The sequence below is a fragment of the Lissotriton vulgaris genome, chromosome 5 (genome assembly GCF_964263255.1).
Source record: "Lissotriton vulgaris chromosome 5, aLisVul1.2, whole genome shotgun sequence".
NCBI classification, from domain to species: domain Eukaryota; kingdom Metazoa; phylum Chordata; class Amphibia; order Caudata; family Salamandridae; genus Lissotriton; species Lissotriton vulgaris.
This window is the reverse complement of record NC_141693.1, coordinates 1,565,000,351-1,565,018,119: the sequence shown is the minus strand read 5'-3', so window position 1 is coordinate 1,565,018,119 and position 17,769 is coordinate 1,565,000,351. Positions and strand designations below refer to the sequence as shown.

General features: G+C 46.5%; 5 non-coding genes across 5 annotated transcripts; all 5 read left to right on the top strand.

Annotated features, from left to right (window-relative positions):
- Window positions 1-3,571: 3,571 nt before the first annotated feature.
- On the top strand, window positions 3,572-3,644 carry TRNAP-AGG (transfer RNA proline (anticodon AGG)). Its single transcript has one exon. It is a non-coding gene; the product is annotated as a tRNA-Pro (tRNA).
- A 1,992-nt stretch (window positions 3,645-5,636) lies between these two features.
- TRNAR-ACG (transfer RNA arginine (anticodon ACG)) lies at window positions 5,637-5,709 on the top strand. Its single transcript has one exon. It is a non-coding gene; the product is annotated as a tRNA-Arg (tRNA).
- Window positions 5,710-6,631: 922 nt separating this feature from the next.
- Window positions 6,632-6,704, top strand: TRNAP-AGG (transfer RNA proline (anticodon AGG)). Its single transcript has one exon. It is a non-coding gene; the product is annotated as a tRNA-Pro (tRNA).
- Window positions 6,705-8,699: 1,995 nt separating this feature from the next.
- On the top strand, window positions 8,700-8,772 carry TRNAR-ACG (transfer RNA arginine (anticodon ACG)). The gene has a single exon. It is a non-coding gene; the product is annotated as a tRNA-Arg (tRNA).
- Window positions 8,773-9,694: 922 nt separating this feature from the next.
- Window positions 9,695-9,767, top strand: TRNAP-AGG (transfer RNA proline (anticodon AGG)). Its single transcript has one exon. It is a non-coding gene; the product is annotated as a tRNA-Pro (tRNA).
- The last annotated feature ends 8,002 nt before the right edge of the window (window positions 9,768-17,769 follow it).

The following is a 17,769-nucleotide window of genomic DNA, read 5'->3' as shown; positions in this document are numbered from 1 at the left end:
AGGTTTAGCCTTGTGTGTTTGCATTTCTCAGTGCCAGAATATAATAGGTCAAAGCATCAACACTTCTGGACTTTCTCAGCAGAGAGGCGCGGTATTAATAATGAGCAATATTATAGAACTACTTGTCCCCTACATAACTATGTACGGCCAGATTTACTAATGCTTTTGTGCTGGTACAAGTGCCATGGAAGTGGTGCATAGCAGTGCAAAGTGGCAACAGGGATTCACTTTTACGCACAAAAGGTGTTTTGCTTTGGAAAGGTGGCCTTTTCACAGAGGCAAATCTACTTGGTGCTGCTTGGCATCAAAGAAGTGTGTATGGGGATGAATCACCGCCTAGTAAAAACAATGACGCTCCTCCCCCCACACCCCTCACCCCCTCCGAATCCCACACAATGCACGCTTGCTGCGGTGCACCGCGCACTTCCAGTGCATCGGACCCTTCTACAGGTGTTTTACTTAGAAATGTGTACTGGAAAAGTTTGCTTCCAGTACAAACCATGCAGTGTGCAGGGCCTTTGCACTATGGCGTGATTCTGTGCACGGTGCAAAGCTGCACCGTTCATCGGCAGTGAGCCTCCTCCCAGATGTATTGAAATACGATTTCATCACCAATATTGTAAAACATTGCAGAATAATATTCATAACAATAATAATAAAACACCTAATGCACACACGATTAAAAGAACAGCTAGCCAATTTGAGTGTATTTGGCTATAGGTTGTGTTTTGTCATTTGCACAGCCCATCCCAGCAAATTCGGATGCTACGTTGCGTGGAATCTAAGTAAATCTGGCTACAGATAGCAGCCAGCATGACTAGCGCATTGTAGCAGTCACTGCTGTGGAGGACTTCGGTTTCTAGCACGTATATTGCACTCCTTTTTGTGGGTCGAAATCAACAAATGCTTACAAATGTGAAGCATAATTTGGATTCCACACGGGCTCCTATTTTCAAATACAGGTGTGGTAATAGCATATCTGCAGTTTGTGATACTGTCTGGTGCCGCGTTTTGCTTGTGCACTTTTTCTGAGTTTTGCACCTCCAAATGGGAGGAGGGGGGAGGGGAAGGTGCTCGTTGCATTAACTTTCATTCATTCTGTGTCTCAAAACCTGAAATGTATGCTGTGTACTAGCAAACATTTCACAAACGTTTTACCTACTGATTTTTTGTGGTAAAACAACATGGGTTGCGGCAATAGTAAAGTGAATAATTCTGAATCAAGTGTGAACTTTCATTTGCTCCCGATTCAGAATTTGTGCAAGAGTCGAAGTGTATGCTGGAAATACCACACTCTTCACTCTGAGCATAATTGATTGTTAAGGCCAGCGAGGGAACCTAATTTTGACCTGCATCGAGTCAATAACTAGTGACGTTTGGTAAGCTCAAAAAAGAAATTTGAAAGATTGCAGCTGACTAAGGTTTATTTTAGGGCAAGGGGAGATTAAGCGATCTGCCTAAAATCACAGGATGTTGAGCGGACGCTGAGACTCGAACCTGGTTCCCCAGTTTCAAAGGCGGCAGTTCAGGCCATTACACCGCATTTTATGAAAGAGCATTTCTGAAAACCCACAAAGATTTCTGTCAGGCCAGGTGATCTTTCGAATCTCAGGGCATCAAGCAGACAAAAATACCTCTCTGGATGGCCGTCTGTCAAGTTTACAGCAGTCCAGGCCTCCACACCGGGCAAGGCTCTGAAATCAGCTAGGCTGCATAAGCCTGGCCGCTCCCAGTCCCGCTAGGCATGGTGGCTTCGGAGAAGGCCCCTATGATGAGAGACTCTTCAATACAATGGCCTGCCTGCAGAGGCCCAGCGTCAGGAGACCCTCTGGGAGTCTGTTTTACCTCAAGTGCCCCCGCGCGGACTTGGACACCTTGAAAATCTCAGAAATTAAGTGTCTGACCACACAAGAAAAGGGGTAAAAGAAAGGTAAAATATTTAAAATGTTTGCAATCGTTCAAAAAAAATGTGTGAGTAGCCTGATAAAAAAAAAGACAGCCAAATTACGGTCTAGACGACATTCAGAGATAAGGGATGCTGGGTCCAAGTCACATGGGTTTTACACAAATATGTGACGCTTCCGAGCGCTAAACAGGCAATTCCAGTTCAAAAATCCACGTTGTGACTCAAAGAATCATCATAAATTATTGCACTTAAGATGCAGGGAATGGAAGAGGTTTCTCGACAGGTAGAAAAAATAAATAAATGTACACATGCACATCACTAAATGAGCCAAGTTGTTGAAGTGTGTACATCCACTTCAGTTCTGTCACTCTTCTGTGAACAGGAAAGATTGTGTCCCTGAAAGTGTGTGATCCCCGTCATTTAGACAAATGTGAGGCCAGCCCTTGAAATGGTGAATCACTAAACAGACTAAATGAAATGAAATAATATTAAAGTGAGACTTATATAGCGTACTAATACCCTGAGGTGTCTAGGCGCTGGACTCGGAGCAAACAGGTAACCATCTAAATTGGTAAGCAGTGAAGAAAGGAAGCTACGGATTGAAAATCCAAGTGTTAAGGCTTTTCTGAATGCTAACAGATTTGTTATCCGTTCAGGTGAAAGTGGAAGGGAGTTCCAGAGTTCTGATGTTCTGCCTACTAAGTTTCTTACACCCCATTGAGACTTTTTAAATTCAGAGACTACCAGATTGTGTGCCGCAGCCGAGCGGAGTGATCTTGGCGGGAATTTGGGGGCATGTCCAACTAATCATTCAAGGAGCCGGCAAGTTTTACACTCATGGATATTTGCTCACCTGTTTTCCATCCCCTCTACTTTTTGTCCATGTTACTGATATCCACAGTAGTTTGTTTCAGTGATGCCAAATAACTAAGATCAAAAGTCCTGCGAAGTCACTTTCTGTGATGTCACTTCTTGTGACGCAATATGCAATTAGGGGGCCTCACATCTTCCCTTTCGCCCGGGGCCTCAGAAGGCCTAGGACCTGCTCTGAGTGAAATGTTTTTTAAAAAGCACCTTTACAAGCGTGGTCTCGAAGGCGTGGACCTTCATAATGGCTGTCACGGATGCAGCTGCTAGTGACTTTTTCCATTTAAACTGGTCAAAATAACGTGGCATCTGTGATACTAGTGCATGGCCATTGGCCACGGTTCTAGAAAAATAAATAACAAATGTATTGTGTCTGCGGAACAGTGGTTCTTTCCAGTTGCGATGTATAATGTGCGCAAACAGTTGTATTTCCCGCCACACCGCCCTCTGCACTTGCACTGCAGTGGAAAAGAACTAGTTAAATCGCGAGTTCTGACCAAATCGAAAAGACTTTGATCCAATCAGAGCAGGGAACAAAATATACAAAGTGACATCACTACTCTTTGCCCAAGAGAGCAGTGGCTGTTAAAGTTGTTGTGACTTTTATTGCCTGTACATTCGGTGAGTTCCTTAAGTGATCCCTTCATAGACCTCAGTATTTGACTCTTCACTACTTAATGTGAAAGAGCTATAATTTTCCCAGCTTATTCAACCTGTCTAGCGTGCACACTACCGACCATATCCCAGAGCGCATATGCACTGGTCTAGTACTCTGCCCCGTCGTGTAGAGATAGCAGTGGGCCAGTGGCGCAATGGATAACGCGTCTGCCTAGGGAGCAGAAGATTCCAGGTTCGACTCCTGGCTGGCTCGACTCCACGCACAAAGTGCTCATTTCAGCCCTTTGTTAAGAAGTGCAATTATTAATGACAACATGAAACTAGACGTGTGTTAAAAAGTTACTCTACTGTACTTTGCCAAAATGGCGGCATTTTAATTAAAACATATATAGGGGAAATGGACACAAATATCTTTTTTTTTATTTAATAGCATAAAACAAAAGATGCATTCCCGGATGCCGGATGCTCTGTTTTAATTATAAAGAAAAGAAAGGTTACAGTGGTCTTGACAAAGAACTTATTTTTTATGGGAAATTTAATTTTTGTGACATACACATGTAGCGCACTATTATAGTTGAACAAATTCTAACCTTCTCTTAGGAACACTGGGTGATCAGGGGGGGGGGGGGAGGTGGAGTGGGGTGGGGAGGGGGGAGGGAGAAGTGTGTGCTTTTCTTTTTTTTCTTGAAGCTGTGTGTCAACGCATGCCCGAAGGCTGCTCCTTGATGCAATACATCGTGTCCTTTTATTTTATTTTATTTTATGTATGCGTTTTTATATAGCGCAGACTTTACCCGAAGGTATCAGAGCGCTTCACAATACTTCACAATAGGAACAGAACTGATACATGAGAACATTACAAGTGAACAAATTACAAAAGCAAACGTTACATTGCATGCGGCAAAAGTGGCAATCGTGAGCTAACAAAATACAAGAGGTAACAAACGGTGCATTACAGGAGGAAAAAGTGACACGTGTGCAGGTTACAAAAGCATATAAAGTAAACATAAAGGTATAATACTGCAATATATGGAGGACACTCAAACACAAGGAGCCTGTCCTTTGGGCCCGGGGACACGCTTTCCGCCGCCCCCCCCCGTTGTGTGATGCCTCGGCGAGCGCCCTGGAGGGGGAGAAGCGAGTAGTGCCCTGACGCTGGAGAGGCCCACCACGTGGCTACAGGGGCCCTGTCTGTCTTCCGGCTCCTCACCCCCAGCCTCACTGCGCACCCTGCCGGCCCCTGGCCTCTGGCAGTGTGCATCAGCTGTCGCTTGAAGACCCTGGTCCTTGCAGTGATGCTTCCCGCGCGGTGTTTAGTTTGGAAGACGATGATGATGAGGTGTACTTCGTGTCCTTCATTGGCAGAGATGGTGCGCAGAGTCTGCCGCCACCAATGTGCGACGTACCGATCGCAGGATCCCCGGTACATGCTATGATCAACACTGGGGCATCCGTGAACGTCATGGACAGCATCCAATATGAACGTCTATCCCCTCGCCCACCTCTCTCTCCATCCAACGCTAAAATCTACACCTAGAAACAGTGTAGATTAGGCCCCACTCTGCGGCCTAGGTATTCCTACCCCCGGTGATACGGCACCACAGAGGGTACAAAGCTCGATGGGGGTACAGCACTCCTCGGAACACCGGTCAAGCACGAAAGTAGCCCACGTGCGTACATATCAGTGTGTGCTGAGGCTTCTGGCGTCAGTGGCCTAGTCATTACCAAAGGAAGTACCCAACCAATACTTACAGCGCCTGCTCCCTTCATTGTGTGACCACAGGCGCAAGGCCAACAGGATGCTTCCTGGCAGGCCACCTTATCTGAAAGACTGTAGAACTGATTTTGTTTGTTTATAGCATATAGTAGTTTGTTCGTAGTTGTAATGTAGTACTGTCTGCAAAATGTTATATATTGTTATATATAACGGAAGGAATTGTAAGATGTCAGGCTCCAGCCGCATTTCTGCAGTTAGAGGAGGCAAAGCCAAGAAGCCTTTCCCCTCGAAGGCAGCATTCATCTCTGCAAAGAAGAAAAGTGTGCAGGGCTCTGAAGCTCCACAAACCTGTAGGCTGGCTTCAGAGCTTCGACTTGAAATGAGTTGATATTGTACTTAGCTCCTAGAACTGTGTGTTTTCTATTGTAGAGTGCGCCGCTATATCCTTACTGTCTGTCACAGCACCAACTTGTAGCACCTCACCTGTGATTTGGCTATTACCTGTTCTCTGAAGACTTCATACACAGCGGGCCAGTGGCGCAATGGATAACGCGTCTGCCTACGGAGCAGAAGATTCCAGGTTCGACTCCTGGCTGGCTCGAATTGTGGAGGCACCTTTTTTCAACCAATAATATAAACATTACAATGATCTATAAACATTATAAGAAACTACATCATGCCTGTTAGACCATGAAGTTCCGTCCTGTCTGGTTTTATAATAAACTGACCTGTAAATTTCGTTACATAAACAGCTACGCATTTGATTAAGTTACATACTAGGAATTTAACGCCAATATTTAGTTTTTAAAGTGGGCCATCAGAGTTTCTCGATAGGTCTGTTTTAACTGTAAAACAGATAACTGTCGATTTGCCAAAGGGCCCAATATTTTCATCGAACAATAAATGCTAGTGAAATGTTTTTTAAAAAGCACCTTTACAAGCGTGGTCTCGAAGGCGTGGACCTTCATAATGGCTGTCACGGATGCAGCTGCTAGTGACTTTTTCCATTTAAACTGGTCAAAATAACGTGGCATCTGTGATACTAGTGCATGGCCATTGGCCACGGTTCTAGAAAAATAAATAACAAATGTATTGTGTCTGCGGAACAGTGGTTCTTTCCAGTTGCGATGTATAATGTGCGCAAACAGTTGTATTTCCCGCCACACCGCCCTCTGCACTTGCACCGCAGTGGAAAAGAACTAGTTAAATCGCGAGTTCTGACCAAATCGAAAAGACTTTGATCCAATCAGAGCAGGGAACAAAATATACAAAGTGACATCACTACTCTTTGCCCAAGAGAGCAGTGGCTGTTAAAGTTGTTGTGACTTTTATTGCCTGTACATTCGGTGAGTTCCTTAAGTGATCCCTTCATAGACCTCAGTATTTGACTCTTCACTACTTAATGTGAAAGAGCTATAATTTTCCCAGCTTATTCAACCTGTCTAGCGTGCACACTACCGACCATATCCCAGAGCGCATATGCACTGGTCTAGTACTCTGCCCCGTCGTGTGCAGATAGCAGTGGGCCAGTGGCGCAATGGATAACGCGTCTGCCTAGGGAGCAGAAGATTCCAGGTTCGACTCCTGGCTGGCTCGACTCCGCGCACAAAGTGCTCATTTCATCCCTTTGTTAAGAAGTGCAATTATTAATGACAACATGAAACTAGACGTGTGTTAAAAAGTTACTCTACTGTACTTTGCCAAAATGGCGGCATTTTAATTAAAACATATATAGGGGAAATGGACACAAATATCTTTTTTTTTATTTAATAGCATAAAACAAAAGATGCATTCCCGGATGCCGGATGCTCTGTTTTAATTATAAAGAAAAGAAAGGTTACAGTGGTCTTGACAAAGAACTTATTTTTTATGGGAAATTTAATTTTTGTGACATACACATGTAGCGCACTATTATAGTTGAACAAATTCTAACCTTCTCTTAGGAACACTGGGTGATCAGGGAGGGGGGGGGGAGGTGGAGTGGGGTGGGGAGGGGGGAGGGAGAAGTGTGTGCTTTTCTTTTTTTTCTTGAAGCTGTGTGTCAACGCATGCCCGAAGGCTGCTCCTTGATGCAATACATCGTGTGCTTTTATTTTATTTTATTTTATGTATGCGTTTTTATATAGCGCAGACTTTACCCGAAGGTATCAGAGCGCTTCACAATACTTCACAATAGGAACAGAACTGATACATGAGAACATTACAAGTGAACAAATTACAAAAGCAAACGTTACATTGCATGCGGCAAAAGTGGCAATCGTGAGCTAACAAAATACAAGAGGTAACAAACGGTGCATTACAGGAGGAAAAAGTGACACGTGTGCAGGTTACAAAAGCATATAAAGTAAACATAAAGGTATAATACTGCAATATATGGAGGACACTCAAACACAAGGAGCCTGTCCTTTGGGCCCGGGGACACGCTTTCCGCCGCCCCCCCCCCCGTTGTGTGATGCCTCGGCGAGCGCCCTGGAGGGGGAGAAGCGAGTAGTGCCCTGACGCTGGAGAGGCCCACCACGTGGCTACAGGGGCCCTGTCTGTCTTCCGGCTCCTCACCCCCAGCCTCACTGCGCACCCTGCCGGCCCCTGGCCTCTGGCAGTGTGCATCAGCTGTCGCTTGAAGACCCTGGTCCTTGCAGTGATGCTTCCCGCGCGGTGTTTAGTTTGGAAGACGATGATGATGAGGTGTACTTCGTGTCCTTCATTGGCAGAGATGGTGCGCAGAGTCTGCCGCCACCAATGTGCGACGTACCGATCGCAGGATCCCCGCTACATGCTATGATCAACACTGGGGCATCCGTGAACGTCATGGACAGCATCCAATATGAACGTCTATCCCCTCGCCCACCTCTCTCTCCATCCAACGCTAAAATCTACACCTAGAAACAGTGTAGATTAGGCCCCACTCTGCGGCCTAGGTATTCCTACCCCCGGTGATACGGCACCACAGAGGGTACAAAGCTCGATGGGGGTACAGCACTCCTCGGAACACCGGTCAAGCACAAAAGTAGCCCACGTGCGTACATATCAGTGTGTGCTGAGGCTTCTGGCGTCAGTGGCCTAGTCATTACCAAAGGAAGTACCCAACCAATACTTACAGCGCCTGCTCCCTTCATTGTGTGACCACAGGCGCAAGGCCAACAGGATGCTTCCTGGCAGGCCACCTTATCTGAAAGACTGTAGAACTGATTTTGTTTGTTTATAGCATATAGTAGTTTGTTCGTAGTTGTCATGTAGTACTGTCTGCAAAATGTTATAAATTGTTATATATAACGGAAGGAATTGTAAGATGTCAGGCTCCAGCCGCATTTCTGCAGTTAGAGGAGGCAAAGCCAAGAAGCCTTTCCCCTCAAAGGCAGCATTCATCTCTGCAAAGAAGAAAAGTGTGCAGGGCTCTGAAGCTCCACAAACCTGTAGGCTGGCTTCAGAGCTTCGACTTGAAATGAGTTGATATTGTACTTAGCTCCTAGAACTGTGTGTTTTCTATTGTAGAGTGCGCCGCTATATCCTTACTGTCTGTCACAGCACCAACTTGTAGCACCTCACCTGTGATTTGGCTATTACCTGTTCTCTGAAGACTTCGTACACAGCGGGCCAGTGGCGCAATGGATAACGCGTCTGCCTACGGAGCAGAAGATTCCAGGTTCGACTCCTGGCTGGCTCGAATTGTGGAGGTACCTTTTTTCAACCAATAATATAAACATTACAATGATCTATAAACATTATAAGAAACTACATCATGCCTGTTAGACCATGAAGATCCGTCCTGTCTGGTTTTATAATAAACTGACCTGTAAATTTCGTTACATAAACAGCTACGCATTTGATTAAGTTACATACTAGGAATTTAACGCCAATATTTAGTTTTTAAAGTGGGCCATCAGAGTTTCTCGATAGGTCTGTTTTAACTGTAAAACAGATAACTGTCGATTTGCCAAAGGGCCCAATATTTTCATCGAACAATAAATGCTAGTGAAATGTTTTTTAAAAAGCACCTTTACAAGCGTGGTCTCGAAGGCGTGGACCTTCATAATGGCTGTCACGGATGCAGCTGCTAGTGACTTTTTCCATTTAAACTGGTCAAAATAACGTGGCATCTGTGATACTAGTGCATGGCCATTGGCCACGGTTCTAGAAAAATAAATAACAAATGTATTGTGTCTGCGGAACAGTGGTTCTTTCCAGTTGCGATGTATAATGTGCGCAAACAGTTGTATTTCCCGCCACACCGCCCTCTGCACTTGCACTGCAGTGGAAAAGAACTAGTTAAATCGCGAGTTCTGACCAAATCGAAAAGACTTTGATCCAATCAGAGCAGGGAACAAAATATACAAAGTGACATCACTACTCTTTGCCCAAGAGAGCAGTGGCTGTTAAAGTTGTTGTGACTTTTATTGCCTGTACATTCGGTGAGTTCCTTAAGTGATCCCTTCATAGACCTCAGTATTTGACTCTTCACTACTTAATGTGAAAGAGCTATAATTTTCCCAGCTTATTCAACCTGTCTAGCGTGCACACTACCGACCATATCCCAGAGCGCATATGCACTGGTCTAGTACTCTGCCCCGTCGTATGCAGATAGCAGTGGGCCAGTGGCGCAATGGATAACGCGTCTGCCTAGGGAGCAGAAGATTCCAGGTTCGACTCCTGGCTGGCTCGACTCCACGCACAAAGTGCTCATTTCAGCCCTTTGTTAAGAAGTGCAATTATTAATGACAACATGAAACTAGACGTGTGTTAAAAAGTTACTCTACTGTACTTTGCCAAAATGGCGGCATTTTAATTAAAACATATATAGGGGAAATGGACACAAATATCTTTTTTTTTATTTAATAGCATAAAACAAAAGATGCATTCCCGGATGCCGGATGCTCTGTTTTAATTATAAAGAAAAGAAAGGTTACAGTGGTCTTGACAAAGAACTTATTTTTTATGGGAAATTTAATTTTTGTGACATACACATGTAGCGCACTATTATAGTTGAACAAATTCTAACCTTCTCTTAGGAACACTGGGTGATCAGGGGGGGGGGGGAGGTGGAGTGGGGTGGGGAGGGGGGAGGGAGAAGTGTGTGCTTTTCTTTTTTTTCTTGAAGCTGTGTGTCAACGCATGCCCGAAGGCTGCTCCTTGATGCAATACATCGTGTCCTTTTATTTTATTTTATTTTATGTATGCGTTTTTATATAGCGCAGACTTTACCCGAAGGTATCAGAGCGCTTCACAATACTTCACAATAGGAACAGAACTGATACATGAGAACATTACAAGTGAACAAATTACAAAAGCAAACGTTACATTGCATGCGGCAAAAGTGGCAATCGTGAGCTAACAAAATACAAGAGGTAACAAACGGTGCATTACAGGAGGAAAAAGTGACACGTGTGCAGGTTACAAAAGCATATAAAGTAAACATAAAGGTATAATACTGCAATATATGGAGGACACTCAAACACAAGGAGCCTGTCCTTTGGGCCCGGGGACACGCTTTCCGCCGCCCCCCCCGTTGTGTGATGTCTCGGCGAGCGCCCTGGAGGGGGAGAAGCGAGTAGTGCCCTGACGCTGGAGAGGCCCACCACGTGGCTATAGGGGCCCTGTCTGTCTTCCGGCTCCTCACCCCCAGCCTCACTGCGCACCCTGCCGGCCCCTGGCCTCTGGCAGTGTGCATCAGCTGTCGCTTGAAGACCCTGGTCCTTGCAGTGATGCTTCCCGCGCGGTGTTTAGTTTGGAAGACGATGATGATGAGGTGTACTTCGTGTCCTTCATTGGCAGAGATGGTGCGCAGAGTCTGCCGCCACCAATGTGCGACGTACCGATCGCAGGATCCCCGGTACATGCTATGATCAACACTGGGGCATCCGTGAACGTCATGGACAGCATCCAATATGAACGTCTATCCCCTCGCCCACCTCTCTCTCCATCCAACGCTAAAATCTACACCTAGAAACAGTGTAGATTAGGCCCCACTCTGCGGCCTAGGTATTCCTACCCCCGGTGATACGGCACCACAGAGGGTACAAAGCTCGATGGGGGTACAGCACTCCTCGGAACACCGGTCAAGCACGAAAGTAGCCCACGTGCGTACATATCAGTGTGTGCTGAGGCTTCTGGCGTCAGTGGCCTAGTCATTACCAAAGGAAGTACCCAACCAATACTTACAGCGCCTGCTCCCTTCATTGTGTGACCACAGGCGCAAGGCCAACAGGATGCTTCCTGGCAGGCCACCTTATCTGAAAGACTGTAGAACTGATTTTGTTTGTTTATAGCATATAGTAGTTTGTTTGTAGTTGTAATGTAGTACTGTCTGCAAAATGTTATATATTGTTATATATAACGGAAGGAATTGTAAGATGTCAGGCTCCAGCCGCATTTCTGCAGTTAGAGGAGGCAAAGCCAAGAAGCCTTTCCCCTCGAAGGCAGCATTCATCTCTGCAAAGAAGAAAAGTGTGCAGGGCTCTGAAGCTCCACAAACCTGTAGGCTGGCTTCTGAGAGAGCGCAAACTAACCAAAATGTAGAAATGCATCACACTTATACGTAGTAAGCACAAACCATGAAGAGAAATGCCATGAGTGCTGATAGTAACTACATCTATATTCTGAAATTATGTGGTTAACTTAGAGAATGCATATAGAAGTGGAACTAATGAAGACATGAGTGCAATGTATAACTTTATTAGATGTGATTAATCATGGTCCATGTTAAATGTAGCTGCTAATAGGAAGATGGCGTGCTGTGAGCACGGAAAGAGACAGGCCTCATGCATGGCCATGACAGAAGGAATCAGACTGGTATACCTTTCATTTCTTGGACCGCACTCATGTTATGATTACATTATATTATTCAGAAGGACTATATTATATAGATGTGAGTTCTTTTATTAATTCGCAAAATGTGATACTATGTGATTTTATTCAACGTGAATATTCTTGAATCTATGTTGTGCAGTTGTCAAATGCAAGATGACATACGGAAACGTAGAACGTGGTAGGCCTCAGGGCCTGAGCAAGGCGGGAGGGGGAAGGCGACTGAAATATACAATGTGGATTGCACTAATGTTTAGAATTAATGAGTGGGTTTTTGATTTACAGATGTGTTTACTGAATCAGTAGAATAAGAGTATTAACATGCTAACAATTAAAGAAGAAATCGAATATTATAAAACTGTTGTAGGGCTGGAAAGCTTTAAATGTTGATTTACACGTATTAGTCTGGAAAGGGGAATGTTGTGACGCAGGTGGAAAACCATAAGATTTGGGACTTGGCTCCAAATGTCTGTCTGGAAGAGAAAAGGGGGTATTCAATTATTAAATATGAATAGAAGCCTGTTCTTGAAATGGACCAGACATGTAGGAGGGTTCCGGAATGTTTAAGGGGTATCAGCGGGCCGGAGAAGCGTCTGGAAAGCAAGGTCGACTCTAACCGCAAGGCCTCATCATGGAAACAGCCAGAAGCTACACCACGTGAGGGGCGTCTCACGAGGGGCGTCCTAAATGTTGTTGTGATTTTGTATTAGGGACAGCACCCCTGGGTGGAGTTAGAGCAGATGCCTGAGGACCCTTAAGAGAGCGGATGGGTAGGCAGAGAGGGGTCATGACTGGAGAACTATAGGTTTTCATCAAGAGTTCGAGAGTGGGTGGCTTCCTATGGGAGTCATTCACTGCTGACACCTTTGATAGGTAGAGACCTGGTTAAGTAGGGATACCATCTAGTGCAGGGTAGGGAAAGCCTAACCTGTAATTTCTTTCCGCCTGTAATGAGCGATAGATTTCAATACGTGTCTATGCTAACGGCACTATTGTTTTTAGAACTGGTATTGATAGTTTCCGTTGTTCGTCTGAGGGCTTTCAGAGAACACGTGTATGTAGTTGGGCCCGTGTATTTGGTGAATCTCATCTTGAGATGCTTGTACTTACAACTTATAATAAACCTTTGAAAGCTAGAAGTTGTTTGTGATCCTTTGAAGCAGAGTCCTTTAATGGGGGAACTAATTTGGTAAAGATGCACTTTATTTCTCAATGACAGGCAATAAAGATTCAGTCGACCAGAGCGGGGTTTTAGATCGATAGTGATAAGGTATTGATCGAAATCTCAGCCCTATCAGTTGGTAGCTATAGAGAATGGTTGCCTTCTTGAGGAAGGTGATCTAGGCCAGGTTAGATTACCCCCAGGCCCCTAGAGATTGATGATCGGAAGAACCGCCCGCGGAAGAAGGACCGGATGACGTGAGACAGAAAAGCAGCAGTATCGGTCGAGAGTGAGTATAAAGGGTCATGCGTGTTAAGATTGCGGTGTCTTGTATTGTATCTATGTTGTAATGTCTGGCGGAGTTGAATGACTGTAGAGAGACTGTGGAACAGGTTGTGAGCGCGCGCAACCGGTGGAAATCTTAGGCTCAAGGAGAGCTTAAGTGGTTCGGGTGTATCGGACACCCAGAAGTAATTATTAACCAGGGTGAAGGGGGTCATGAGGTACCAGTGACCACTCGAAGGACCAGATAGGGGGAGTGAGTGCGCGAGTAACAGACGCTGGTCGGAAGTTACTGTGTGCGTAAAGAACCTATCAGAGAGACGACAGACATCTCGTCAGTTGTGTTAATAATTACAGATAGACTGTGGACGTACAGTCGAGAGAAGTGACCGCTTGGTCGGAAGTAGTCATTTTTCGGTGTGTGAATGGGACGCATGCATGACCGCGAGGAGAGTTGAGAAAGGAGGGGTGCTGCTGCGAAGCGGAGACTAGTGACGTCAGAAGGTGCCGCGCTGGGATTGGTCGGCCGGTGAAAGACCGCGCTGCGATAGGCCAGCTAGCGAAGTCGCGCTAGGATTGGTGGATTGTCATCAGGAAGTAAACAAAGTATTCAAGCTGGAAATCTTGCGCATAATTATGAAGTGTTTTAAATGGTTAAGAGCGCTGTTTAAAAGAGAGCGCAGGGGATCGTACGAGGGGGAAGAAGCCCCGCCGGAGGGTACGCCAGCTCATTACATGGGGGTAAATGTTGGGCTGCACACGATTCTGTGGATTTCAGAGTGGAGTAAGATGACAGATGGAAATGAGGAACTCACGTTCCCGAAGTACGGGACGTATAGATTAGAGGTGCTACACAGACTAAAAGCAGTTATGACCGCTACGAGACCCTTGCCTAGACCAACACAGTTTGAAGCCCTCAATGCATGGATTAGGGCAGCGCATGAAAAGAACATGAACAGACGACAGGAAAGAGTGAAACGCTCGGTAAGAGCAGTACAGGATGCTAAGTGGGATGAGGATGCTAAAAGATGGAGGGCGCATAACATGGAAGTAAACAAATTGTATCCAGTGTTAGAGATGCCCGGAAATAAAAGCCCCCTAGAGGAGGATGACGAGAGCGAGACGGAGGACAGCCTGATAAACAGATTATTGACAGACAGGCCGCCTCCGTATAACAGAGCAGAAGGAGATGCCGAGAAAGGGGGGGGCAATGCAGGAGAGCATGGGCCGCTTCCCAGTTCCGATTGGGATCCCGCTGCAAAGAAAGAACTGTCCCAGCCTAGCCAAGTGCAACAGGTGGTCGGGAGGTTTGTGGTGCAAAGAGCGCCAGAAACGGCGTGTGCCACATCCTACGCATTACCTGATGCACTACAGGTACCTGTTACCATAGGTCCTATAGTGTCGGTATATGACCCAGACAGGGCTAGAGGGGAAGAGCGGGTACGAAGGGACAGAGAAAGAGCAGAGATGGCAAGAAGGAAGGATACGATCAATTCCCCAAGTCAGTTGCCGATACCAAGAGATTGGAGCACCCCAGCACACACAACAGGCGATCTGGGGGATATTAGATGGCCAGAGGATATGAGGGGACCAGGACGGAAATCTTTTCAGGAGTTCAACGAGTACATGAAGGAATGGGATGAGGCAGTTGAGGCTCAAAAGAACATTATAGCGGCAGAAGCTGAAAGGGAAAGTCAGGACAGCAGAGCCCGGACTCACTGCGGGGCTGAAGAGAGCAGTCCGGAGTGGGACGGAAGGGAGAAAGACAGTAGGGGATTCACCCATTGGGCCCGGAGTGGAGGTAGATCAAAGCTGGAAAATGGGGGCCCAGAGAACGGGGGGGTGTCTCCCCCGATACATAATGAAGAAGACAGGAGGGCTCGGGAGTACAGGGATAGCTTTAAGTGTATCCACTGTGAGCCCAGCAGGAGGGAACAGAGTGGGAGTTGCGAGAGGCCGTACCATAGTCCTTGCGACGACGGACATGAGCGCAGCCCAGGGAATATGGGAAACCAGGAGGGATCGTATCAGATACTGAGTGATACGAGGCCAAGGGAGAATGGAGACCGAAAGGAGAGTAGTAGAGAAACTTACTGTGAGAAGAGAGGAGAGAATGGGCAAGGTGAGAAGGGGGGTAACAGGCCCGTGTTCCATCACCTTCCAAGGTCGGATGGCCGAGCCTGGGATCTGGAGAGATGGGAACAAGAGAGAGCACTCCCCAACTCTCCAGAACCCAAACGTAGGGCCCGGAGTTGGGATGGGAGAGACACCTGTCAACCTCCCTCGAAGGAATTATTGCGAGCAGAAATAAAAGCCAAAAGACTCGATGTCTCCAGCTTAAAGTCAGATCTGGATGACATGGTAGATGGTACCCTGCCCCTAGAAAGAATAGACATGTATGAGCAGGATGAAATTCTGTTCATAGCAAAGGACGTAACTCGAAAGGCGAGAGCAACCCATGAGAAATTAGTGGAACTAGCAGGCAAGTATATGGTAGACCTGTCAAGAACCAAAGCCTTACAAGGCAACCACAGGCTACATTACACAGACCGAGACCTAGATGAGAGGCGAACCATCGGATTGAAAACACACATAAAGGAACTGATCACTGGAATAAGGACATGGAGGGCCCTAGATAAGTGGGAAGAGAGGTGGTCCAAGAGAGGGACCGTTAGGAGAAGTACACTTATGATGACCCCAGGAGGACAGCAGGGAGTAGAGACATACCCTTTGAGGGAAGTCGCAAATGGGACCTACGTCCACGTCCCTTGGAGTAGGGGGGATTTAGCTGCTTTTACCACCTCTTTCCCCAAACTGCGGGAAAACCCTGTGGAGTGGTATAAGCAAGTTGAGAGGTTCGTAAAAATCTCAAAGGTCCTATGGATAGATTTGAACACACTGTTTGACATAGTGGTGCCAGGAGATTTGTGGACCGCATGCAAGGTTAGCGCTGAGTGGCCCATCATAGAGCCAGAGAGAGACGCTAGGACTAATGGGCCGGCTGAGAGTGTGATGGCAAAATTCGAAAGAGTAATGACGTGGCTGAAAGAGAAAGTGCCAATGCAAGACATAGATTGGGTAAAAATTGACCGAACGAGACAGGAACCCAAAGAGACAGTACACGAATACTATGAGAGATTGCTGAAGGCGTTTAAACAGTATAGCGGTCTGGATGTCATGGATCCGAGGGACATAGGGCAGTTTGTGTCCAAGTTTGTCCTAGGCCTGAGACCGGATATTAGTTTAATGATCCAGCAGCACTTGATTTGTTGGCAAAACAAACCCCTAGATGAAATACTGAGGTATGCCAGGTACTGCTGTGATGAGATAGATTCTAAGGCTAAGAAACTAAAGGAGAAACTGATGGTGGTACAGATGCAGGCAGCAGGAAAGGGAGGACAGCAGCAACAGCAACCAGGAACCGGTACTGGAGGAAAGAAACAATACAGCCGGAACAAGGGCAATGAGGAGAACTCCACCTTTAGACCTAGGATAGATGTAGCTACCTTAAAGAAAACGACTAGGTGCCACCAGTGTAACGAGCTGGGGCATTGGAAACGCGAGTGTCCCTATAATATTGAGATAGGAGACCAAGAGGTGGAAGAGGAAGAGACTCAGGGTGCGCCTACAAGAGGGATAACGCAATTCCAGGGAAAGGTGCTCAAAGGGGGGCCTCCTCCCCGAGCCCAGTTCCCGCAGGCACCCAGAGTAGGGACTATGGGTAAGACATATAGACAGATGCCCCTGTTTGTAGGAGGAGAGGAATGCTATTATGTGGACCCACTAACGGGACAGAGAGTGGAAAGAGATGACTGCATCCTCGGGGCAGCCCTGGAAGTAGACCAAAGGGGACCCTATGTTGAGGCCGAAGTGGCAGGGTTCCCCACGACATTTCTAGTGGACACAGGAGCCACTCGATCCACGATCAGATCAGCCGCAGTCCCAGGCCTGCCCATGTCGGGGGAGACCATACAAGTGGTGGGGGTCGCTAACAAGAGAATGACCAGTCCCTTGACTGAGCCCGTGCAGGTGAAAATAGGGAAGTACAGTGAGGAGCACCAGTTTGTGGTTTGCGATTCTAGTCCTGTATGTCTGCTAGGAAGAGACCTTTTGTGCAAATTGAACTGCACTATATACTGTACTCCGCAAGGAGTGGAGGTACTGACAAATGATGATGATGCAGACTTTAAAGTCGCGAATTCCAGAATATGTGTGGAGCTGTATCCCACTCTGACAGTAGACGAGCTCCCCTGGGACTTGAGGGAGACAGTCGCTCCAGAAGTGTGGGATTTCACTGGGGAAGAGATTGGGTCCTGGTGAAGAAGCACGTAAGAAGCAGCTGCTTGGATGTTCGTTGGCGTGGGCCCTTCCAGATCATCCTGACCACAAACACAGCCGTGAAAGTGGGAGGCCTGC